The 26,449-nt window shown below is 42.0% G+C and overlaps 1 pseudogene; it reads left to right on the top strand.

Moving 5' to 3' along the window:
- LOC117515942 overlaps positions 1–26,449 on the top strand; it is a 63,218-nt pseudogene that overhangs the window by 366 nt on the left and 36,403 nt on the right.

Genomic DNA, 26,449 nt, shown 5'->3' on the forward strand with positions numbered 1-26,449 from the left:
GTGACCTGGAGGCGTCTGTCAGTGTTTAACATTCATATCTACTGCACACATTCTGGGTCAGTCAAAGGAACCAGAGGACAGTTTTCTTTCTTTTTGTATTATTTATTCATTTATTTTTGTTGCTTCAGTTTCTGAGATGCTCTAAAGCTACTTTACTAATTAAATTAATTTAATTTACAAACGATCAGCCTTATTTTGACGATGTTTTGTGTGTCTGCAAACAAAATGACGCTTGATTGGAGCGAGCGGGTATAAATGAATGAATGAATTGTTATTACTACTTGGACAAAACAATTTTCAATTTATTCAACAACATTTGTGTTAAAAACAGGTCGGGTTTCTCACCTTATTGATCATTGTGAATTTGTGACCAGCAAGCAAAACTGCAAAATATTTCTTCGTCATCTGTTGCCTCCATAACAATCTCATCATGCGTACAATATGACTGATTGATCCTTTTCCTAAAAAACAGATGTGAGGAACTAAAAAAATTTGAGTGAGCTGATATAAAATTTGACAATAAAACCATAGTATCATATTAATGCAAACAGGGAGTGGATTTTATGTTAAATAATGTGACAAACTTTATATGTCTTTACATTCCATTCATCCTCTTCAAAAGCCTCAAACATTTTTTTTCAATTTTAATTTATTTTCATTTATATAGGGCCAAATCACAACAGAGTTGCCGCAAAGCGCTTCACACAGGTAAGGTCTAACCTTACCAACCCCCAGAGCAACAGTGGTAAGGAAAAACTCCCTCTGAGGAAGAAACCTCAAGCAGACCAGACTCAAAGGGGTGACCCTCTGCTTAGGCCATGCTACAAACATAAATTACAGAACAATTCACAGAACAATTCACGGACAAATATACAAGAAATACTATTGGCGCACAGGACAGGAGGATCACCAACATGAATACAACTCCCATCTCTGGATGGAGCTGCACCTTAAACAGAGAAAAAACAGAATCAGGCATTAGAAAGACAAAAAATACTGTATAATTTGCCAGCGTTAATCAACAAGAAAAACAGAGAAATACTAAGGTGATCGCCGGCCACTAGCCCTAAACTTCACTAAAAGACCCAGAATTTAGGTAAAGTTGAGGCCGCAGCCCGCTCCAATTACTAATAATTGAATTAAAAGAGTAAAAAGCATAAAACAAAACTGTACCAGTATGCTAGCCATATGAAAGGGAAAATAAGTGTGTCTTAAGTCTGGACTTGAAAGTCTCCACAGAATCTGACTGTTTTATTGACGCAGGGAGATCATTCCACAGAACGGGGCACGATAACAGAAAGCTCTGTGACCCGCAGACTACTTATTCACCTTAGGGACACAAAGTAGTCCTGCACCCTGAGAACGCAAAGCCCGGGCCGGTACGTAAGGTTTAATTAGGTCAGCTAGGTAGGGAGGTGCCAGTCCATGAATAATTTTATAGGTTAGTAGCAGAACCTGAAAATCTGATCTCACTGGGACAGGAAGCCAGTGAAGGGATGCCAAAATGGGTGTAATGTGGTTGTACTTTCTGCTTCGTGTCAAACATCTGGCTGCAACATTTTGAACCAATTGGAGACCCCAAATGCTAGACTGCGGTAAACCAGAAAATAGAACATTGCAGTAGTCCAATCTAGAAGAGATAAATGCATGGATCAGGGTCTCAGCATCAGCCATAGACAGGATGGGACGAATCTTCGCTATATTTCGCAGGTGGAAGAAAGTAGTCCTAGTAATATTTCTAATGTGGAGGCCAAAGGACAACGAAGGATCAAAAATTACCCCAAGGTTCCTCACTTTGTCAGTGTGATGTATGACACACGAGCCGAGGCTGAGCGTAACTGGTCAAATTGATACAGATGTCTCACTGGACCAAGAACCATCATTTCAGTCTTATCAGAGTTTAAAAGTAGGAAGTTTCTAGACATCCAACTTCTCACTGCTGCAAGGCAATCTTCTAAGGATTTTATGTGAACGAGATTACCAGCAGTTATCGGCATGTATAACTGAGTATCATCTGCATAGCAGTGGAAGGTAATCCCAAACGCCGCAATATGTGCCCAAGGGGTGCTATATAAAGGGAGAAAAGCAGGGGGCCTAAGACAGACCCCTGTGGAACCCCAAACTTCATATCACTAAGGTTAGAGGTAGTGTTACTGTACAAAACACAGTGAGAATGACTGGTCAAGTATGACGTCAGCCATGCAAGGGCACTCCCAGTAATCCCAAAATGATTTTCCAGCCTATCAAGTAGAATATGATGATCCACTGTATCAAATGCAGCACTGAGATCTAACAGCAACAGAACCGTAGTGGTGTCCAAATCCATTGTAAGCAGAAGATCATTCACCACTTTAGTGAGAGCCATCTCTGTGGAATGATATTTTCTAAAAGCAGACTGCAGTGGCTTAAAGAGATTATTCTCAGTAAGATAGTCTACAAGCTGCCATGACACCAATTTTTCCAGAATTTTAGAGAAAAATGATAGATTTGATATCGGCCGACAGTTTTTCAATACACTAGGGTCAAGATTAGGTTTCTTAAGTAATGGTTTAATCACTGCAGATTTGAAACATTTAGGATCAGATCCAGAAGTTAAAGAAAGATTAATAATTTCCAGGACAGTCGGCCCAAGAGTGGGCCACAGGTCCTTAAACAGTTTTGTCGGTATAGGATCAAATAAACAGGTTGTGCTTTTTGTTGACATTACAAGTTTTGTCAGCATGCCTAGTGAGATACTATCAAATTCTGTAAATCTAGGCAATACCTCAGTAGTGGCGCCCACCTCAATAGCAGGGTGTAGTGGCTGGGATAAGGCATGCCGGGATATGTTTAACCTGATGTCTTCTATTTTCTTCCCAAAGTAATCCAGGAAATCTTGTGCTGTAAAAGGAGAGCGAACTACAGTTGGTTATGCTTGTTTTTGTTGATCAAATCAGAGTAGTAGGCCCGCTTTGTAGCCAATAATGCATGCTTATAGTCTAAGACAGCATCATGCCATGCAAGGTGAAATACTTCTAATTTTGAACGACGCCATTTCCGTTCTAGACCTCTTGCTTTATGCTTGAGGTCACGCAGATAATCATTGAACCAAGGAGACTGTGATTTGGGGGAGCGCGATTTTAACACAGATGGTGCAATCATGTCGAGTGTAGTTTTGAGCACTGAGTTTAAAATATCCACAAGTCTGTCTACCTGACTGGGTAATTTGTCAAATGTGAAGTTAAGACATCAGGCAGTCTAGCTTCGAGTTCAGTCTTAGTTGAGGAGATAATGCATCACCGTAATGATATATAAGATTGTTGTTCCACTAACACGGCAGCGAAACTGTAAACTTAATAAGTGAGTGATCATACACCACTGATGTAAGAGGCATGATGTCAATATTGTTGACAGCAATACTACGTGCGAGAACCAGATCCAGGTATTTCCACTAATGTGCATCAAATCCCGAATGCATTGTCGAATGTTAAAGTCACCAATGATCAGAATGTTATCTACACTAGTTGACAAGTTAGAGATGAACGCACCAAATTCATCTAAGAATTCAGAATATGGGCCAGGAGGCCTATATACAGTGACAAAGTAATACGACTGATTTTTATTCTTCTGACATTGGCAATGTGTAATATCCTGAGCAGAATGGAGAATCAGATGCTCAAACGAGTTATATTTGTAGCCCCCAACAGCTAATAAGCTAAACCTAGATTTATAAATAAGAGCAACACCCCCGCCTTGCTTCGCATCACGAGGGACGTGACTAAATGTATATGCTGGTGGGCAGGCCTCATTAAGGGGAGGACAGCTGTAGGTTTAAGCCAGGTTTCACATAGCCCAATCATTTCTAAGTGATGATCAATAATTAGATCACTGATCAACAATGGTTTTGAGAACAGTGAACTTATGTTAATAAGACCCAGTCTAAGGACCTCAGTGGGGTTGACAGTTGAACTGTTTGGGTTTAGGGGTGGTTCCAGAGTAGCATATATAAGATGCCTAGAAGTAGGTTTAGGTTTGAGACATTCCATGCGCGTTGTAGGTAGCAGACACGAAATCTTTGCTATTGCTGGAACAACCACTGGGCCATCCTTAATTTCAACATCATCCAATATAGTAATTGGTATTAAGTTTGGAAAGCATATCCCTCTATGATTTTTATGGACACGACTACGGAAGCAGGCCACAGTCTCAATTTGTTGAAATTCCCTCGCTGGCAAATAAACTGCACTATCACCACAGTGGATTCTCTGCACTAAATTCCCCGCTAAACTAATGGATTCCATACCCACATTTGTCATAAGCCTTGCAGGGTCTCTAATCACCTGCTCCGTGGCCTGCTGTAGATTCCTAATGTTACCCTCCCTGTAGAGCTCTATCTATGTTCGCAGACAAGATGGCGGCGCCTTCCCCAGTAGGGTGGAGGCCGTCCGGCATCAGCAAGCCACAGCAGCCCCAGAACGAAGGCCAGTTATCAATAAAGCTAAAGCCTTGCTGTCTACAAAACTGCGCCAGCCACCTATTTAACGATGTCAGCCTGCTAAACGCCTCATCAGTACCCCGGGAGGGGACCAGAGACTATTAATCGATGCCGACACATCTTTCTTGGCAAGGTCACAAGTCCTCTCTATGTTCATTTTTGTGACCCCTGACGCCAACGTGAATAACTATGTGACTATATCTCATGTCATGTTCCTTCGTCTGTCTTCCCTTCTGCAGAGTCAGCACCCTAAGATGAGATGCAATGTTGGGAGCTCTGGCCCCAGGAATACATTTAATGTCAGCCGGCGTCTGTAACCTGAGTTTGCGGGTGATAGAATCCCCTATCACTAAAGTCCGGTGTTTCGGCCTGGAGACAGGAGTGGAAGTCACTTGTGGGCTCAGAGAATTCACATCAAGCAAATCCAAGGGGGAAAACCGATTCACAGTTTGCACTGGCGAGTGTGATCGGGGTGCCACAACCGGGCACCAAGCCCTACAGGGCTTCCTCCGCCTAGCCACAGTCCAAAAGCCATCCTCCACAGCCGGCGTTTCTAAGCTGATGCTAATGGGCTCGCTAGCCGGCCCAACACTAACCTCATCTGGAGTGCCCGAAACATCTAACTCCACTGAGCTAAGAAGCTGCTCTAACTTATGGACACAGCTCTCTAAGAGAGCCACCCTATCTTCCAACATCACGCAGGATTTACGGAGGGTGTAAAGTAGGTTTTGTAGTGTACTTTGTGCACTAAGAAATTCAAGAATGTAGCCAAGCAAACATGAGCTAACCAATAATGGATAAGCTAACCACTCCTAAGGCTCACACAGATGCAAATAAATGAAATAAAATTCACAGCAGTTACACTGAAAAACTAACAGAAGTATTAAACAGGTAAAAAAGCAGCAGCTATAAAATACACTAAACAGTAAATTAACTAACAGAAGTATGAAAAAATGATGACGGGGGTCTGAAATAGCTAACGCAAGCTAACTGCTAGCGAAAATGCTAGTCGTGCCTAAGATTTTACACAGGAGTAAAATAATTACTTAAAATTCACAGCAGTTCGACTGAAAAACGAACAGAAGTATTAAACGGGCAAAAAAGAACAGTTATAAAAAGTAACGACGGGGGGAGGGGAGGAGTCGACCTAGCTAGCGAAAGCTAACTGCTAGCAAATGCTACCTGCTAGCAATTGTTGTGAATCACAGCAACAAACAGTCCGTCAGAAGCAAGTTTCATTCTTCATTCTTTCATTCAAACATTGTTTCCTTTCCCTTATGACTTTTCCTTCTCACCTTTCTGTAAACCACCACAAAGACCTGATTTATGTGCACTTCCTGCATTTCCACCTGTCACCTGAGCCCGTTATGTGAGGGTATGACAGAAAGCCTCAGTGTGCACGAACTCTGGGGTCAGTCTGCAGTTCAGCAGCGTCAGCTTGCAGCTCTGCAGGTTTGGTTATTGCTCAGTGTGACAGCGAAGTGCCAGTATGAAGAAAGTGTACAGTCTGGTGAACTTACCTAAAGCTAAGGAGCCGGAGGAAGTTCAGTCCATCTGCTTCAAGGTAACACTGGAATTTGATTTTGTTTTTACAAGACTTGGTACTGCATGTGAGAATATACATGGTTGTTTACATGGAGGCAGCATGGTGGCTTAGTGGTTAGCACTGTTGCCTCACAGCGAGAAGGTCGTGGGTTCGATTCCCATGGCCTTTCTGTGTGGAGTTTGCATGTTCTCCCCGTGTTTGCGTGGGTTTCCTCCGGGTGCTCCGGTTTCCTCCCACATCCAAAGACATGCGGGTTAGGTGGATTGGAATCTTTGAAATTGTCCGTAGGTGTGTGTGTGGGTGTGTCTGTGTTTGTTTGTGGCCCTGCGACAGACTGGCGTCCTGTCCTGGGTGTACCCCGCCTTGCGCCCTATGACTGCTGGGATAGGGTCCAGCCCCCCGCGACCCTTGATTGGACTAAGCGGTAGAAGATGAATGAATGAATGTTTACATGGAAACATTTGATTATATTTAAAATTTAACCCTAGTTTTCCATCACAGCTGTGACATTTAATAGGATTTAACTTCAAGGAGTAACACAGAAATGAAATCTGCAGTTAGAAAACCTGTTTTTTTTGTTTGTTTGGTTGGTTTTTTTTTTCAGATTCCATTTATCGCTCAGTCAGTTAAATGACAATGCGTTCTTATTACAGTATTTGACCTTCACAGTGACTTCTTTCTGAGGCTTGTCAGAGATGGTTTTGTCATCATTAAGTTAACTTTTACACTTTTGCATCCCTTTGTGTTAATGAATAAGCTGCTGCTTGAATAAGTGCCACAAATAGTGAGCTTTTATATAAACAGACAATCTTTTCTTGGTGTAGACAGCAATTCTATTCAAATTTAAGTTACGTGACAGTCTATTGCATTGGTATATGTCATATGTTGAATTTATTGATTTTATTGAGAGCAATAATGGGAAAAAGTTAAATAATTAACAACGGTGGAAATGTGCCGGGCTTCCGTGTGTTACACATTAAATGTTAGGGTTGAATAGATGTGAGAAAAACAAATTAAATAGATTTTCTACATAACAGGTGTTATGAACATGGGAAATATAGTATTAACATTGTAATACTGAAAACAAACTATACATTTGTGGATGAAAATGAACTTTGTGTGTCAGATTTGAAACACGGAGTTAATCATTGCATTGTCTGATTTATTTGTTAACTTCCTTACTGCCTTCTGGTCTTACTGTGTGTTTGTTTCTTGGGTACTGTTGGAACAACTTTGAGTAAAATGAGTGGTTACTTAGGGAGACTCAGGTGAGGACTATCACTTGCATTGTGAGGGAACATTAGCTCTGACATTTAGGTCATGTGGTACCTTTCACTGGGCACAATCTAGCATGTAGGTGCTTCAGTGTTGATGACCACAGTGGCTGGACAAGTCCAAGAAGATATCCATGTTCCATGTGGCTGCAGCAGATACACAATTACTTTCAGAGGTGTAGATGGACTGGATCTCTGCTTGGGTGGTTGCCTTGGAGGTGTGGTGATAAAACGTGGCACCAGCAACCCACACACACACACACGCACATACTCATCTTCAACCGCTTATCCAAGATCGGGTCGTGTGGGGCTGGAGCCTATCCCGGGAATCATAGGGCGTGAGGCAGGGTACACCCCGGACAGGACGCCAGTCTGTCCAGGGCCACACATAATTAACTTAACCTGCATGTCTTTGGATGTGGGAGGAAGCCCAGATGGAACCCACGCAAACACGAGGAGAACATGCAAACTCCACACAGAAAGGCCACAGGTGGGAATCAGTCCAATGACCTTCATGCTGTGAGGCAACAGTGCTAACCACTAAACCACCATGCTGCCCTGCACCAGCAACATTTGTGCCAAAATCAACATCTCAACAACTAATCTCAACAATACATTAAGGTCAAATCTAAGCAGTGAAATTCTAAACAAAACAACCGTAGAACCATAAGATGAAAAATTATAAACCCAAATCAGAAAATGTTAGTACGATATGAAAAATGCACACGTGCGCACACGCATACAAAAACCCTGCAGTGGTTCTTACATTAACTTTGACTTCTGCTTCAATACAGACAGTATGAACCCAAGATATTTCAAGTTTTGTTAGGTCAACATCATTTCATTTGTTAATAGACACCCATTCCTATTCCCTGAAACATATTCCAAAAAATAAAAAGATAGGATTCAAAAATGAAGACAGGAAGAACCCTCAAGTGGACCAGACTCAGTGGGGTGATCATCTGCACTGGACATACTAACAATAACAATAGATAAGCAAGCAAAACAAAGAATGGGCAAACATGCAAAAACAGAAATGTTGCAGCAAAGCAATCATCCACATATACAGTCCAGTGGTCGCAACAACTGATGAGTCCAAAAGACATCCAAATGGTGAAGAGCAGAGTCTCAGTAAATGGAATATAATTAGCGAGTTGGTGGTCAAAGCCAGTTCAGTCATAGAAGGAACACTCTCCATAATATGTCCATTAGATTCTCCCAAAAGTCCTCAGCACACTCCAGATTTCCCCAGTTCCCCACAGATCTCACATACCCTAGTCCTGGAAGGATCTCGTAGGATCGTATGGATGGCTGATGGACGGACAGAAGGATCTATAAAGCTCAGCCTGTGTTAGTAGCACTTAGGTCCTGGTCATCAGTGGTCCGCCTTTTCATCAGCAATTTGACCTCAGACAGAAAACAAAGCAGAAACTAATCAGCCAGAATGAGCAGTTCACAACAATGCCATCTCACAGCAAGGAAATAACAGAAAGTGTTGACATGTTTGCTGGTAACATAATTCTACGCTTGACTAACATGGCCCAGAACTTGGCTGTGATGAGACTGAGTCTTAAGCCTGGTTCACACGACAGGATTTAAAAATTATCTTTAGGTTTCCAAAACCTGAGAGACCACACACGTGAAGATAAAAAATCATGGCTCTAACAGGTTTGGTCGTACAGTGTGTGGTGTTCAACCACACGGTAATAACAACAACACCACACACGAACAAATTTAACACACGAACATTTACAGTTCAGACAGGAAATCTCGTCAAAATCTCTTGAGATTAAACGTGACTTCAGAGTAAACAAACGGAGGTACTTTGTGGACTATTTAAAACAGAGGGAAAAACGATAAAAAAAAAAAGGAAAAGGAAAGGCGTTCTTTAAAGAAGTGGAGACAGCGCGACCACCGGACTTTCTGGTAAGTCAGAACAGCTGTTTTGATTTTATTTTCCGCTCCGTACGTCGGTCACCTCGCTTTCTGATTGGCTGCACGTCACATTCAGCAGGCTGTTTGCTCGTTTGTGGTCGGAGGACACAACACACGCTGCGATATCGGGCCAAAAAAAACCAACATGTTGAATATCCCCGATTTGCGATCAGAGCGCTCCTGACGCCCTTCCGAGCAGATCAGAGCGCTCTTAACCCACCACACATGACAGGAATATCTGATAAGATTATCTTTGACGTCATCGTGATTGTCGGGACGGCCTTACGATTGTCGGAAGGGGAAGATCGGGTCCGATATCGGCCTAATTATCCTGCCATGTGAACCCGGCTTTACTCCACCAGTAATGGTAATAATTGAAGCTGGACGGAAAGAATGAATCAATGCAAGTACGTCTATATCAACTATAACACAGAACAGACAAGTCTTTATTCTGGATTTAAATAACTCCACAGAATCAGAATGATGTGTCTGTTATGAGTGTACGAGGTTTATTAGAAAAGAAACCGACAGTTTTATTTAAAAAAAAAACTATATGGATTTGAATCACGTGTGATTACATCAGCCAAGCTTGAACCCTTGTGCGCATGCGTGAGTTTTTTCACGCCTGTCGGTGACGTCATTCGCCTGTGAGCACGCCTTGTGGAAGGAGTGGTCCAGCCCCCTCGTCGGATTTTCATTGTCTGAGAAGTTGCTGAGAGACTGGCGCTGTGCTTGATCAAAATTTTTTCAAGAACTGTGAGGCACATCCGAGTGGATACCATTCGAGAAATTCAGCTGGTTTTCGGTGTAAATTTTAACGGCTGATGAAAGATTTTGGATTGTTTCTATCGATGTAAGGACTTCCCACAGAGCAGGACGTCGCGCAGCACTCTGAGGCGACGTCGTCACCCTGTTCCAAGCTGAAAAACTCCAAATTTAAGCCTCTGTTGACCCAGGACGTCGTGAGAGAACAGAGAACTTTCAGAAGAGGTCGGAATCAGCAGTTTATCCGGACATTCCACTGTTAAAGGAGATTTTTTTTAATGAAAGACGTGCGGACGGATTGCGCGTCAGCTCGCATCCGGCTCGGCGCGCCCGCCACAGGAAAAACACCTCCGTGTTGATAACCATTTGTAAAATCCAAGCGGCTTTTGGTGGCTTTCAGTTGAGTGAGTATCTGAGAAATTGTTTAACAGCAGGGCATGTTCCAACTTGTCCTTAAGGCTTCCAACGGAGGTGTTTTTCCTGTGGCGAGCGCGCCGCGCCGGCTGCGAGCTGACGCGCCAATCCGTCTGCACGTCTTTCATTAAAAAAATCTCCTTTAACAGTGGAATGTCCGGATAAACTGCTGATTCCGACCTCTTCTGAAAGTTCTCTGTTCTCTCACGACGTCCTGGGTCAACAGAGGCTTAAATTTGGAGGTTTTCAGCTTGAAACAGGATGACAACGTCGCCTCGGAGCGCTGCGCGATGTCCCGCTCCGTGGGAAGTCCTTACAGCGATAGAAACAATCCAAAATCTCTCATCAGCCGTTAAAAGTTTCACCGAAAACCAGCTGAATTTCTCGAATGGTGTCCACTCAGATGTGTCTCACAGTTTTTGAAAAAATTTTGATCAAGCACAGCGCCAGTCTCTCAGCAACTTCTCAGACAAAGGAATTCCAACGAGGGGGCTGGACCACTCCTTCCACAAGATGTGCTCACAGGCGAATGACGTCACCGACAGGCGTGAAAAAACTCTTGCATGCCCACGAGGGTTCAAGCTTGGCTGATGTAATCACACGTGATTCAAATCGATATAGTTTTTAAAAAAAATAATAGGGTCGGATACTTTTCTCACAGACCTCGTATGTAATCTTGAGTAAAACAGCAACAGCTGAATCAAATAAGGAAGAAGCTGAAAGCTGCAGGAACACAGAGGGAGCGGACATGGCTACATGGGATTCATGTGGGAGCAGCAGCCTGGTCTTCAGTCCACCACACTGTATGGTGAGATGGTGACTGGCAGGATGAATGAATGAAGATATATACACTCAACAAAAATATAAACGCAACACTTTTAGTTTTGCTCCCATTTTGTATGAGATGAACTCAAAGATCTAAAACTTTTTCCAAATACACAATATCACCATTTCCCTCAAATATTGTTCACAAACCAGTCTAAAACTGTGATAGTGAGCACTTCTCCTTTGCTGAGATAATCCATCCCACCTCACAGGTGTGCCATATCAAGATGCTGATTAGACACAATGATTAGTGCACAGGTGTGCCTTAGACTGTCCACAATAAAAGGCCACTCTGAAAGGTGCAGTTTTGTTTTATTGGGGGGGGATACCAGTCAGTATCTGGTGTGACCACCATTTGCCTTATGCAGTGCAACACATCTCTTTCGCATAGAGTTGATCAGGTTGTCAATTGTGGCCTGTGGAATGTTGGTCCACTCCTCTTCAATGGCTGTGCGAAGTTGCTGGATATTGGCAGGAACTGGTACACGCTGTCGTATACGCTGGTCCATACCATCCCAAACATGCTCAATGGGTGACATGTCCGGTGAGTATGCCGGCCATGCAAGAACTGGGACATTTTCAGCTTCCAAGAATTGTGTACAGATCCTTGCAACATGGGGCCGTGCATTATCCTGCTGCAACATGAGGTGATGTTCTTGGATGTATGGCACAACAATGGGCCTCAGGATCTCGTCACGGTATCTCTGTGCATTCAAAATGCCATCAATAAAATGCACCTGTGTTGTTCGTCCATAACAGACGCCTGCCCATACCATAACCCCACCGCCACCATGGGCCACTCGATCCACAACATTGACATCAGAAAACCGCTCACCCACACGACACTACACATGCTGTCTGCCATCTGCCCTGGACAGTGTGAACCGGGATTCATCTGTGAAGAGAACACCTCTCCAACGTGCCAAACACCAGCGAATGTGAGCATTTGCCCACTCAAGTCGGTTACGACGACGAACTGGAGTCAGGTCGAGACCCCGATGAGGACGACGAGCATGCAGATGAGCTTCCCTGAGACGGTTTCTGACAGTTTGTGCAGAAATTCTTTGGTTATGCAAACCGATTGTTTCAGCAGCTGTCCGAGTGGCTGGTCTCAGACGATCTTGGAGGTGAACATGCTGGATGTGGAGGTCCTGGGCTGGTGTGGTTACACGTGGTCTGCGGTTGTGAGGCTGGTTGGATGTGCTGCCAAATTCTCTGAAACACCTTTGGAGACGGCTTATGGTAGAGAAATGAACATTCAATACACGAGCAACAGCTCTGATTGACATTCCTGCTGTCAGCATGCCAATTGCACGCTCCCTCAAATCTTGCGACATCTGTGGCATTGTGCTGTGTGATAAAACGGCACCTTTCAGAGTGGCCTTTTATTGTGGGCAGTCTAAGGCACACCTGTGCACTAATCATGGTGTCTAATCAGCATCTTGATATGGCACACCTGTGAGGTGGGATGGATTATCTCAGAAAAGGAGAAGTGCTCACTATCACAGATTTAGACTGGTTTGTGAACAATATTTGAGGGAAATGGTGATATTGTGTATGTGGAAAAGTTTTAGATCTTTGAGTTCATCTCATACAAAATGGGAGCAAAACCAAAAGTGTTGCGTTTATATTTTTGTTGAGTATATGTAAGTGACAGACTCAGTTGAGAGCTTGTTTCTTTGTGAGGAGTTAGTGTGAAGTTCTGGTTGAGTGACTGTCCAGTGACCCTCTCTGTGTGTTTATGAGCTGCAACAGCGTAACAACTGCTCCACTTTGTGTCCTGATGCGATTGCTATATATATATATATATATATATATATATATATATATATATATATATATATATATATATATATATGTATGTATGTATGTATGTATATATATATATATGTATGTGTGTGTGTGTGTGTGTGTAATTTTTTCTGCAGAATATTCAGCTTACTGCACAGAAACAAGAATTCAACAGATGGCCCACCAACGCTGGACATCGCGCTTTGTCTCGCTCCATGTCACAGACGTCCACAGACAGCCACAGTTCAGGTAAGCAGTCACACGACAGGTCACATGGGTCAGACGTGCAACCCGAGAGCAGGTTCTGATCCCACCAGCACGAGAACCACAGGCACTGAGGATTAGCTCCAGCTTTCCCCTGGAGCCCAACTTTAATGAAGAGGAAAATTCCTCTGAAGAATTAAATCTCCTTAATTTGCTCCTAAGCTGCTCTGTTCCATCTTTTTTCCACCACGTCAATCACTGTTACCATTAACCAGACTTCAAAAGCACAGAAAATAAACCACCCGCAGTCTGAAACACGATTAGAAATCATTTATGTCTGAAAACAAATATGATTTAGAACAAAATAATGCCGTTTTCAGATCACATGGCACTTTTTTTCAATTTGATTCTTTTTCCTGGTAAATAAAAAAATGTCAGCTTGTCTTTTTTTTATGTGCTTGTGCTGCAGTGTGGAGCGACAGCTCCGAGGATGATTCATCACCCAAAAACAAATTTCAGCAGAACTCCAAGGGCTTCACCGACTTCTGCATCAAAAACATCAAGAGGGCTGATTTTGGACGCAAAGAAATAGAAATGGCAGAGCAAGGTAGAGACAGCCAGCTCTGGCTTCGTGCTTTGTTTTTTATACTGATAACGGCAGAAATTGTCATCATACTATACTTTGAGAAACATTTATTTCTGTGCATTACTGCTCTTACAAAGTGCTTTGGTCAGTTTCCACAAAACTTGCTCTGAGCATGTTGACCCCAGAATTTTGGCGAATGTCAAAGTCATTGAAGGTCAAAAATCCAAATTTTTGTTTATCTGTCTGTTTCTACCCAATACTCTTCCCATGTACCTTGGCCAATTTCCACCAAACTTGATATGTGGAAGCCAGTCAACGCCAGAATTGCCCTTGAAAAGGTCAAGGTCATTGTGGTCAAAGGTCAAAATGATGATTTTTCACTTTGATGTCCACCAAAGTTGGCACACATGTAGGTGGTTTCTGGAATTTCCCAGGAAATTACAAATTGGCAAAAAAGGTCAGTTGTTGGGTTAAAGTCATTGGGACAAAGCTCAAAATTATTGCAATTAAATTAGCTTCACACAGGCATCTTCTAACTGTCACAGCACTTACAGGTAACTCCAGACTGTCTTTGATCATCCTGGAGCTGATCAGTGGGTGAGCCTTTGCCATTCTGGTTATTCTTCTGTCCATTTTGATGGTTGTTTTCCATTTTCTTCCATGCATCTCTGTTTTTTTTTTGTCCATTTTAAAGCTTTGGAGATCATTGTAGATGAACAGCCTATAATTTTTTGCACCTGCGTATAAGTTTTCCCCTCTCTAATCAACTTTTTAATCAAACTACGCTGTTCTTCTGAACAATGTCCTGAATGTCCCATTTTCCTCAGGCTTTCAAAGAGAAAAGCATGTTCAACAGGTGCTGGCTTCATCCTTAAATAGGGGACACCTGATTCACACCTGTTTGTTCCACAAAATTGACGAACTGACTGACTGAATGCCACACTACTATTATTGTGAACACCCCCTTTTCTACTTTTTTTTTTACTAATAGCCCAATTTCATAGCCTTAAGAGTGTGCATATCATGAATGCTTGGTCTTGTTGGATTTGTGAGAATCTACTGAATCTACTGGTACCTTGTTTCCCATGTAACAATAAGAAATATACTCAAAACCTGGATTAATCTTTTTTGTCACATAGCACTACTATTATTCTGAACATTACTATATATACATGCACAGAGAACAATTTCTCACTTGTAAATGTGTATGTACAAATTAAGACCTGATTCGATCCCTCTGCATGAGCTACAGAAATGCCAGCGCTGATGATCTTGAGGAAAAGAGCAGGTGGGGAGAAGCCTCTGGCTGGAGCCAAAGTGGTCGGCTGCACACACATCACTGCACAGACAGCGGTCAGTGCACGCACACACACACACACACACTCAATTAAACCAAAACAGTTAAACACTGATGATGATTTACTGAGCTCCACTGATACTGTGTTGGTGTTTCTGGTACTTTTCATCTTAGTGTTTTGCAAATGTTCACTTTAATATTCTTCCATTAATTTCAATAATCTCTTGTCTGTATTAGAATGAATACAGTCAACAAAATGGGAGATGAATAGTGTTGGTGAAAAGTATTCACTCCCTGTCATGTTTTCATGGATTATTATGTTAAAGAGTAGTAATGAGTAATCAGGAACACTTTTAAAAAATGATTGTAAGAAGTTGAAGCTTTTGTTGTTGTACCATAAGAATAAAAGCACATACTGATGCAGGTGCTGATTGAGACGTTGTCCATGTTGGGAGCTCAGTGTCGCTGGGCGGCTTGTAACATCTACTCCACTCAGAACACTGTGGCTGCTGCTCTCGCCGAACGAGGTATGGTGTCCTGCTACAAATTACCGTTTTATATTTTCCCCCTCCCTTTCTGTTTTGATCACTTCCTTGTCATGATCCCTCGCTCCATCTCAGGTACTTCAGTATTTGCTTGGAATGGCGAATCAGAGGATGACTTCTGGTGGTGTATTGACAAATGTGTCAATGTCGAGAGCTGGCAGCCTAATCTGGTACTGCACCATTTGCACATCATGTCATCTCTCATAGTTTTTATTCATTCATTCATTTTCCGATGGTTGTCTAGATCGCAGTGGTAGACAGTGTTTGTAATTTTTATGGCAATTTTTAAAATGGCCTGATAGAAAGGAAAGTTTACATAAAGATACTAGCTACCCAGAGTGAAAACTACTCAAACAGCCTCTAGGTGGTGCCATTGTCACCTATAGTCATTCATCCATTTTCATTACCTGCTTATTTCAGTTTAGATTAGAGATCAGATTAGATTAGACAGAATTTTATTAATCCCTTGGGAAGACTCCCTCAGGGAAACTGAGGTTCCAGCAGCATTGTATGGCAGCACACAGGGTAAGAAGCACACAGAGCATCAAAAGTGAAAGTAAAAAACAAAACAAAAAAACAATTTGCAGATATAAATATATGCATACTGATCTCTGCTGGTTTACTGGCTACTGCTGTTCCTCTCTTTCCCGTCCTCTGTCTTCCTGTTACTCCTCCTCCCCCTGAGTGAGGAGCTGTACAGTCTGATGGCCTGAGGAACTGCAGCACGGTGGATTAGTGGTTAGCTGTTGCCTCACAGCAAGGGCATGGGATCGATTCCCACCTGTGGCCTTTCTGTGCAGAGTTTGCATGTTCTCCCCGTGTTTGCGTGAGTTTCCTCCGGGTGCTCTGGTTCCCTCCCACATTTAAAGACATGCAGGTTAGGTAGGAAACTTTATAACTGCCCAGGGGTCTGTTCCATAAAAACAGGATTACCCAAAAAAGCAAGGCTTATTTTGTTAGTCTGGCTTATTTTCCATTGCATCTACTGTAAAATAAGGCAGACTAACGAAATTAGGCTGGTTTATTTGGTAATCCTGTTTTACGGAACAGGACCCAGGTCTCCCTTGCAAAAGAGATCTTGATCTCATGGGACTAACCTGGTTAAATAAGGGTTAAATTAAAAAAAAATGAGGAACAAAGGAGTTTTTCTGTTGTGTGGGCCGCCAGAAGAGGAGGTACTGCTGGCCCACCACCAGAGGGCGCCCTGCCTGAAGTGCGGGCTTCAGGCACGAGAGGGCGCTGCCACCACGGACACAGCCGGGAGTGACAGCTGTCACTCATTATTTCCTGACAGCTGTCACTCATTCTTCATCATCTCACTCCATAAAACCCAGACGTCATCTCCACCTCATCGCCGAGATATCATACTTCTATGGAGGTAACTTTCTCTGCCTGTATTGATTGATTCCAAGAGCTATTGTGTTGCAGCTGTCTAACCAGAGGACCGGCGTGGGTCGCGACTGTTTCGTCCTACTTCCCGTCAGATAAGTGGTTACACAGACGCTGCACGAGTGTGTATTAGAGGTGGAGGTGGCATTCCCACAGTTGTTGTTACGGGGTGTACACACACCCACACTTGACTGTCTTTGCTCTTCGCCAGCAGTACCAGATCCGACAGTCGGGGACGGTGATCACCTGGGAATTCGGGACTTGGCGGCTCCAGTATTCACCAGGTTCGGTGGCGGCGGAAATCCTGTGGTTCCGGCTCTTCTCAGGACAGACGTCTTCTATCCTCGAGCCTGTCCACACGTCACCTTTGTGGATTGACTGTTATCAGATTCTGAGATTGTCTGTATATTCGTTGTTCACCTTCACAAAATTAAATTGTTACTTTTTTGGCTCATCTATTGACCGTTCATTTGCGCCCCCTGTTGTGGGTCTGTGTCACTACACTTTCACAACATTTTCAGTCTGTTGCTCCTGCACTTGGGAAGCAGCAGTCTGTGGCTGAAGAGGCTCCTCTTGTTAGGGTTTGTCAGCAGAGTTCAAGATGAAACCCCATATGCAGGCAGGGAAAAACACAAGAAGGTAGGGTGCAAAAAACAAGGTGATTTATTTACTTCCCCAAAAATCCCCACAAATCTCCAGAACAGTCTCTCATGTGAACATGATCAAGTTACACCAAAATCCAACCAAAAAAAAACTCTGGTTGCTGATAGCATTGTGCAGAGGGTGACTGGCATCATCCATAGTCTCCAGCAGTTTGTCCAGTATTCGCTTCTCTGCCACCATTACCAGAGAGTCCAGCTTCATGCCAACCACAGAGCCAGCCTGCCTGATCACTCTGTCCTGCCTGGATGTGTCAATCTTGGATGTGCTGCCCCCCCAACACACCACAAAGTAAAAGTGGACGCTGGCTACTACGGACTGGTAGAACATCCACAGGAGTTTTTTGTAGATGTTAAATGACCGCATGCTCTGTCCCTTCCTGTACAGCTGGTTGGTGTGGGTTGGTAGTCCAGTTTACTGTCCAGCCACAACCCAAGGTACTTCTAGGAATCCACAGCCTCCACCTCAGCTGCCTCAATCAGAACTCGCAGTCTTGGTCTGGACTTCCCAAAGTCAATGACCAACTCCTTCGTCTTTGAGGTGTTGAGCTGTAGATGGTTTGTTTGGCACCAGGCAGCAAAGTCCTTCACTAGGCTCCTGTACTCCTCAGTTTTGCTGGAGGCTGTCCCAGTGGTCACTGGGCAAGAGGCGGGTCCACCCTGGACAGGACGGCAGTCTGTCACAGGGTCACATATGGACAGATAAACTAATCGATTCACACTCTCCCTTACGATCAGTTTAAAGTTTCCAGTTCACCTAACTTGCATGTCTTTGGGAGTGAGAGGACGCCGGAGCAAACCCATGCACACACAGGGGGCACATGCAAACTCCATACAGAAAGGATCACAAGGGAAGCAATCCCAGGACGTTCTCTCTGTGAGGCAACAGTGCCAACCACTAAGCCACCCTGACACCCTGATAGATAACATTCCAAAATTTAAGCAAGTATGTAACTCGATTGTTACTGAAATAATTTATAATAGCAATAATAATAGTGATAATGCTCCGCGACAGACTGTCGTTCTGTTCAGGATGTACCCTGCCTCTCGCCCTATGACTGCTGGGATATTAGGCTGCAGTAGAGTCACTTTACACACAGAGTAGCAACATGACGAGCCAAAAAAAAACCAGTCACATGACTCGTGGTGCCATCTTGGAGCCAAATAGCATGCGCTAAGCTATCTGCATGTAAATCCATCTTATTTATTTATTCCCTGAATCGGGTTGTTAGAAATATATACAAGAGGGGGTTCAAGATGTACAGATTCCCTTCAGATCTGAACAGAAGAAAAATTTGAGAAAATAAAGTCAGCCGTGTAGGATGGAAGACAACTTCATCGTCAAAGCTTTGCGAGGTAGGTAAATTTAGTGTTCAGTCCCATCATGTACAGTAATCTCGCCTAAACCATCATCGTATAAACCGGATATTCGTAGTTAACCAAAGACAAAAGTCCCAATGCTTTTGTATGATTCTCCATGTAATAAACACTGTATATAACGGATTTTGTAGAACGGACTTTTGCTCACATCGGACAAAACGTCCTGTCTGACCGCAATGCATTTCCATGAATGACACTGGAGTAATTTCTGTGATTAAAAGCCCGACCTTTTATTTTTTCGAAACCATGCTCAGACCTGCAGCCTGACATGCACCTGCTAAATCAGACACTGCAAAAGGCTGTGATTTGACATTTTTCTGCTTTCACTTTTTCGTCTCATATCTTCAAAGTTTTTGCAGTGCGCATGCTGATTACATTTTGATAATGAATCAAATATGTTTGACAGAAAAGTCAGCAAATTTACAACAAGGAGTCGAAAAAGAGGAAATTGTACACCTTACCTTTGAATTGGAGGTTGATGGTTATAGAAAGAAAAGCTTGTTGAGGGACAAATTGATCCAGAAAATCAAGCGATGGAGAACTGTAAAACTGTCACACACGTCAATGTCATTGCATGACACGGAGTTACAGAGTCGCAGAAGCATAAATCAGGCTTTAGATTAATTAAATAAATCATCATAAATTGTAAATTTGATAGCTTAACTATTTTATATTTATTTTGATAGTACCTGTAACAGGATGTGTTGCTGTATGTGGTTAACTGATAAAAAAAATGCTGAAAACAGAAAAGATTAGTTCAGTAGTTCAGCACAATTGGCCACCAAATGGCGCTGTATTCTCAGTTGTCGCTGCTCTCTGTATAAAGGGACTCTAGGCTGCAGCCCCCCCCCCCCCCCCGCCGCCGCCAGTCATGTGACCCTTGATTGCAGTAAGCAGATATAGAAAATTAATGAATGAATAATAATAATAATAATAATTTTAACCTGCACATACCTCATATTATTGAGCTGGGTACGTCTCGTGCTACGTTTACCTTACATTCTTATGGCACAATCACATTTTGGGTGATTTGTACATTTGTGACTAAATGAAGATCAGACACAGAAACCAAATTAGAAACACTTAATATCCAGCAACAAAAATTAAGGTCAAAACTATTTGGAAGACTTTGAGTTTGAGCTGCATTTCTAATTTATCTAAAATTTGCAGAAATATTTGGGATTCAAAAGGAGTAATGAGATCTTTTCCCCCTAAAAACAGAGTGATATATTTTTTCGACCCATGATCTTTTCACATGGAAATACAGAAACCAGGTGAAAACCAGGAGTAGGACCTTGAGCTTTAATAATGGCGTAATTTATTGAAAAGATACTTAAATATTAAAACTATATATTAAATATAAGCAGTATGGAAATTGTAGCTTGATTCTTTTTTTTTTTCAAAAGGGTGGTAATGGTTTCTGCATGACCTTTGTACAGGAAATAAGTAGATGAGAGCAAGAAGTAAGAACCTCATTCCAAGCAATCCAATTTAGCTTGGCTTGTTTTGTTTTGGGGTTTTTTTTGTTTGTTTTTTACTCAAAGCATGAGATTCAATCACAATCTAATTTCTCAAAAAGAAGTTAAAATATTAATTATTTGAAAAGTGAAGCTTGATTTTTTTTTTTTCCCCCCCCGAGGCCAAAATATGGCCATCGGGTATTGCAAAGGATTTTCGTCCATCTGTCTGTCTGTCTTTGCTCAGCATAAGTACAGTCCAATTCACAGGGAACATTCTTGGGACACAGACCTTGGACAAATTCAAAGATGGCTAACCTTGATGTATTTTAAGAGGTTTATAAAGTCACATTCTCTTATAATGTGATCCATTTTGTGTTTGAGTGACACGGGTGACAGCCAGTCAGAGTAAAGTTACACTGTGATGTTAATTGCAGGTCTCTTCAAAACCGCATCATCTAAGACAAACAGTATTGCAGATTTCACTCACAGTAATTTTCAAATGAATGATCTTGCATCTGACCCAAGAATTTTTTTTGAGGCATCCACAAAAAAATTGAAATTTACTCTTATCAGGGAATTGCATGCTAAGAGAATAATGTAATTATTGTAAAAAAAAAAAAAAAAGCCCAAATACATGGAGGTCTCATAGAAATGTGCTAGAATGTATGTCTTTATATTTCTAATGTAATAAATATGTCTAAAATCACAAAATACACACTACCTAAACGTCTTCCTCTACCTAAAAAATATACATTTAGACACCAAAACCAGGTCTCTATGTCAAGTAGAAACTGAGATAGAGCCATTGGCGATGGTGGCCATTTTGAATTTTGCTTATAAAAACTTTTTGCCCTGGGGTGCAGTCTCTGCACCTGGCTGGAATATCTTAAGATAGGTACCAGCAATTTGCAATGCATACATAACATAAATGATATAAAATAGAAACATACCTGGTGTGTCTATGAGGTAGGCATAAATGTCAGGATATTGAACATCTGGCCATTGTGTGGCATCATTTTTCCATCGTCCAGCTTTGAGTTGGTACAGACAAGATGCCAGTCCTGATGCCGTTATTTTGGTTTTATATCGCTCTCTGGCGATATTATCCAAACCCTCTGAATAGTTGAAGGCCACACTAAGGCCCCGACAACAGAAAATATAACGAAATTCAAACAAATAATCACTTAAATCTGGAATTCAAGAGCAAATACCACTCCCACATGCACAGTGTATCTCTATGGTAAAACACGTCGACAGCCGCACATTTTCACACCAGTGATGGACCTGACGTGTTAGTAAACTGGCAGTGACGTGCCCATGACCAAGTCCAAGTGCACAGAGGGTGATCTACAAATATTCCTTGATTTGCACAACATGAACAAATGATTATTTGATTTGAACACGTACAAATTGTACATAAGATGATAGGATCTTAATAATTAATGACACAACTGCAAATTATAAAGAACACAATGCTCATAGAGCCGAGGGTATTTTAACATTGTGTTATATTTATGTAACCCGGACAAATGTATTGACAAAGTTCATGAGATTTGTTAGTTAAAGAGGGTTAAAAAGTTTGAATTGTTAAATATATTACATAAATATGGGTATTTCATGTATGTTTTAAAGGAATGAGAACTGTTAAATCTACCTGGGCATAGTTAAAAACAAGTAAAGTATAAAATGCTTTTGATGTATCTTATTTTTGTTTTATTGTGAAGAGCGAAAGGAAGTAGTGTGTCTGTATACCACCGCTGTCAGTCTGTTGTGGTAGTAGCTTGACGTGATTGAAAAAAAGCCTGGAGGGAGATGCTTTTGATGTACCGCCAGGAACGCACTTTGAAGTTAACATGTGCGCCGCTCTTTGAGTAATTAACTAAGTTTCCTGATCGTTAACTCAATGGTCGTTAATGGACACTTGTTAATGCTTTTTGGACTACCTGAGGACTTTTCAACTCGAAGTTTGTCCTGCAGTAAGCTGTCTGTGTTATTTTAAAGTGGTTTAGCATATGGACATTTAGCATTTGCTGGCTAAGTAAATGCACTGGATGAGAGCTAGTTCAGCTAAATCAGCTGGCTACAGAAACTACCTGTTCATCATTCCGGCTTGGAGATGACGACTAGTCAATTTGTGAAGTGCTAAAAGTGTGCCTTTGGAGGATATCCTTTCCTGGAGATCACTCACTGGAGCTTAAGCCTGAACCAGCAGACGGGTGGCAGCATCACCATCTTAGGACATGGTTTGGTTTCTTCCTCTTCACCTGAACTTGGACAAGAGTCCATACCTGTTGAACTACTAAACCAGGTACCTCTTTATTTTTGTTTTGCTCCGAGAGTGAGACGGCCGTTATGGGCTTCGCCGCTCCCAAGCATCACTCAGGCCTGCAATTATAAGGTTTTGGTAACTAAATAAGCTGGCTGGTGTGTGGTTGGTGAGTGAGCCACTCACATAGAGTATATAGTGCAAAATTTGGGATAAGATGTGTTTTGTGAGCTTGTCTTTTGGTTTTTCATTTATCTTTGATGTCTTTTTAGTAGAATGCAATGGGCCCCAAACCTGGGGTCTAAAGTTGCACCCTAGGCTCTATAGTTATCCTAACCAGATCTGGCATTGTATCCGAGGGCTCTCTTCAAGATGGTGATCGTTCCCTTAATCACAGACAACTGCACCTCATGTGCACTTGGGTGACTGGGGATTGCCTCAAGGTATTTCTTCAGGTTCTTCTTCATCAGGCCTGTTGCTCCCACCACAACTGGGATGATATCGATGTCTTTCAATGACCATGTTGTTCTTAGGTCATTTTTCAGGTCTTGGTATTTCGAGATCTTTCCCCTTTCAGCTCGATTCAGGCCGTAATCATTGGGGACTGTCACATCAATGATTTTGGCTGTTTTCTCTTACTTGTTCCAGATGACAATATCAGGTTTGATTGCACCTCCTTCAATGTGTCTTCCTGCTGGCATCTCTTTGTCGTAGAAGATCGTTACTTTTCCGTTGGATGAGACTGGTGTTGGCTCGTGCTCCCAGACATGTTCTTTGACTTCCATCTCCAGTTCCTTGCAGATCTTCCGGTGGAGATATTGACAGATCTTGTTGTGTCTGGATGTATAATGCCCATCTGCCATGAGGATCTGGCATGCTGAAGTTAGATGGTTTACACTCTCAACAGCTGTATGACAGAATCAGCATTTATCATTCTGTGAGATCCCTGCCATTTTTTTGAAGCCATTTGTTAGAAGACCCTGATCTTGTGCTCCAATCAGAATTCATTCTAAAAACCAAGTTTTCCATTTTTTTAGCCACTGCATTGATCCAACTTTGTCGATGTATTCCTTTTCGAGTTCTTGGAAACGTCCGGCTCTTTTGTGCTGTTTCCATCTTTCCACTCGATGTTTTCTTTATCTTTTGCTGTATTGTTCTCTGGTTTGTCTTGCAAGTTTTGTTGCATGTGTTTTGTGAGCTCTGTATGTTTTCTGTTATATGTTCAGTAAATAAGTTCAAGCTTAATTATGGTTTGGTCATTTTGGAGAAGTCTGAGAGTGTGTGTGGCTGTGATTTGATTTGACCACTGTGTGTTGAAGGTGAATTAAGAGTAATATTGCACTTAAAGGGCACATGAGACTAAAGAGGCAGTAAGTTAAATAAAGTAGTTAACCTTCATTAGTCTCCAATACTAAATATAAGAGCTTGGGGAGCCCTTACCTAGTACCCTGGGTAAAGGTGGGCTACATTTATTTCTGCAAAAGTAGAATGATAATGCTTTAAGTGATGACCTTTCACCTGGAAATCAGCAGATCAAAGCCAGTTGTGAGACCAAAAGCTTCAAAAATGGAACCTTTAACCTGAAAGAAGCATAAATATTAGTGGTTCGAAAAGTCCTGCTTCATTTTTCCCCATCTAAAGATAGAATAATAATGCTTTATCACGTGACCTTTAACCTGGAAATATTTAGGGTACAACTATAAGTGAAACTTTGAATTTGAGTCAGAAAGATATTAAAATAATAGCAACTAGAGCTTAGCTTGTTTTGTTTTTTTTTACACAAAAGAAGACCCTGTTGGTGAGACAGAAGCACAGACAGACAGACCACAAAGGGGACAATAATACAGAGCAGACTGGGGAAAATCACATTTCCACATTGTGAGTTGAAGCTTTTATTTGTTTCTTGTTGCTGCCAGATTTTGGATGACGGAGGCGACCTGACCCACTGGATCTATAACCAGCACCTGCTCTGTTCAAGAAGATGAAAGGCATTGTAGAGGAAAGTGTTACAGGAGTCTATAGGTAGGTTTGTCTGTTTCACAAATTTTGAATATTTCTGCAAGTTTATAAAGTGACATTTGACCTGCCATGTCAACCCCTTTTTCAGGTTGTACCAGCTGTCAAAGGCTGGGAAGCTTTGTGTTCCAGCCATGAACGTTAATGACTCTGTAACCAAGCAGAAGTTTGACAACCTCTACTGCTGCAAGGAGTCCTTATTGGACGGGTAATAACTCATTTTTATCAACATAAACAGGCCAAAACGCCAGCACACAACAGTAACGGGCAGTGTCCAAATCCCCTTCCAGCTTGAAACGCACCACTGATGTCATGGTTGGTGGGAAACAAGTGGTGGTGTGCGGTTATGGTGAGGTGTGTAAAACCTTATTTCCATCACTGTGCAACAAAGTACTTTCAATTTTGCTTTTTGTCTACTTTCTGCGTCATTGTACTATAATGTGACAAATGTTTGTCCCACTACTTTGAGGTGCTCAGGCCAATTTCCACCCACCTTGATGTGTGAATGTAGGTTGATCTTAAAATTGTCTTTAAGGGGTCTGTTTTGGAAACAGTCTTGGTCACTGGGGTCGAATGTCAAAATTTTGGTTTATGTAGCTGTTTGATCTACTCCTCCCAGGACCACTGGTTGATTTTCATCAAACTTTCTATTTGTATGACAGTCAACCCCAGAATTGTCCTTAACCATTTACTGTCCTCACATTTTTCAATAAAATGTAGTGGTTCTCAATATGCTCCACCAAATGGATGAGTGGAACATTAAAAGGTTAAAGGGGTTGTTTTACCAGTGGTCAAGGTCAATGGGGTAAAAGGTCAAAAAAAAAATATATATATATAATTTTTTTTTTTTTTTTTTTTTGACTTGGGACACCTATGCTGATGGATTCTGAAATTGCCCCAGATGGCATCAAATTTGCCAAAGTTCAATCACTGGTGTCAAGGTCATTGGAGGCAATGGTCAGATTTTGTTTTTCACTTCAAATTGCACCAAATTTGGCAAGCATATGGGGGTAGGTTCGGGAATTGCCAAGCAAGGTCAAAGTCACCAAAGGTCGTTCACTGAGGTCAATGTCATGTCTGCCTGTCTGTTTGTTGGTTGAGTCCTCCCAGGTCCTTGTGCTGATTTCTACCAAACTTGGTGTGTCAATGAAGATTGACCCTAAAATTGCCATTACAAAATTCATTTTGGCAAAAGTCAAAGTCAAGGAATTTGATTTTCAGCCTAATTTGAACCAAATATTGTGCAGATTTTGGTGGTTTCCAGAATTGTCCTGGCAAGGTCAGCCATACCTTGCCAGGACAAGTCATTTGGGTGAAGGTTAAGTCTTTGGGTTAAAATGTCATATTGCTGTAGCCCTTACTATCTTCATGCCCATGGGCACTATTACTTAGTTTTGTATAAAACTCCACCGACCAGTTTTGTTCTTATAGGTTGGCAAAGGTTGCTGTGCTGCCCTGAAAGCATCGGGTGCTGTTGTATATGTCACAGAGGTGGATCCTATTTGTGCCCTTCAGGCCTGGTATGAATGGATGGAGGAATGATGTCACCTGTGTGTTTTCTTCTGTCAGTTCTACGTTAATATGCTGCATTCCAGACACTGTGGGCTGATGGAATCTCCCCCG

Source organism: Thalassophryne amazonica, chromosome 8, assembly GCF_902500255.1.
Source record: "Thalassophryne amazonica chromosome 8, fThaAma1.1, whole genome shotgun sequence".
Classification (NCBI taxonomy): domain Eukaryota; kingdom Metazoa; phylum Chordata; class Actinopteri; order Batrachoidiformes; family Batrachoididae; genus Thalassophryne; species Thalassophryne amazonica.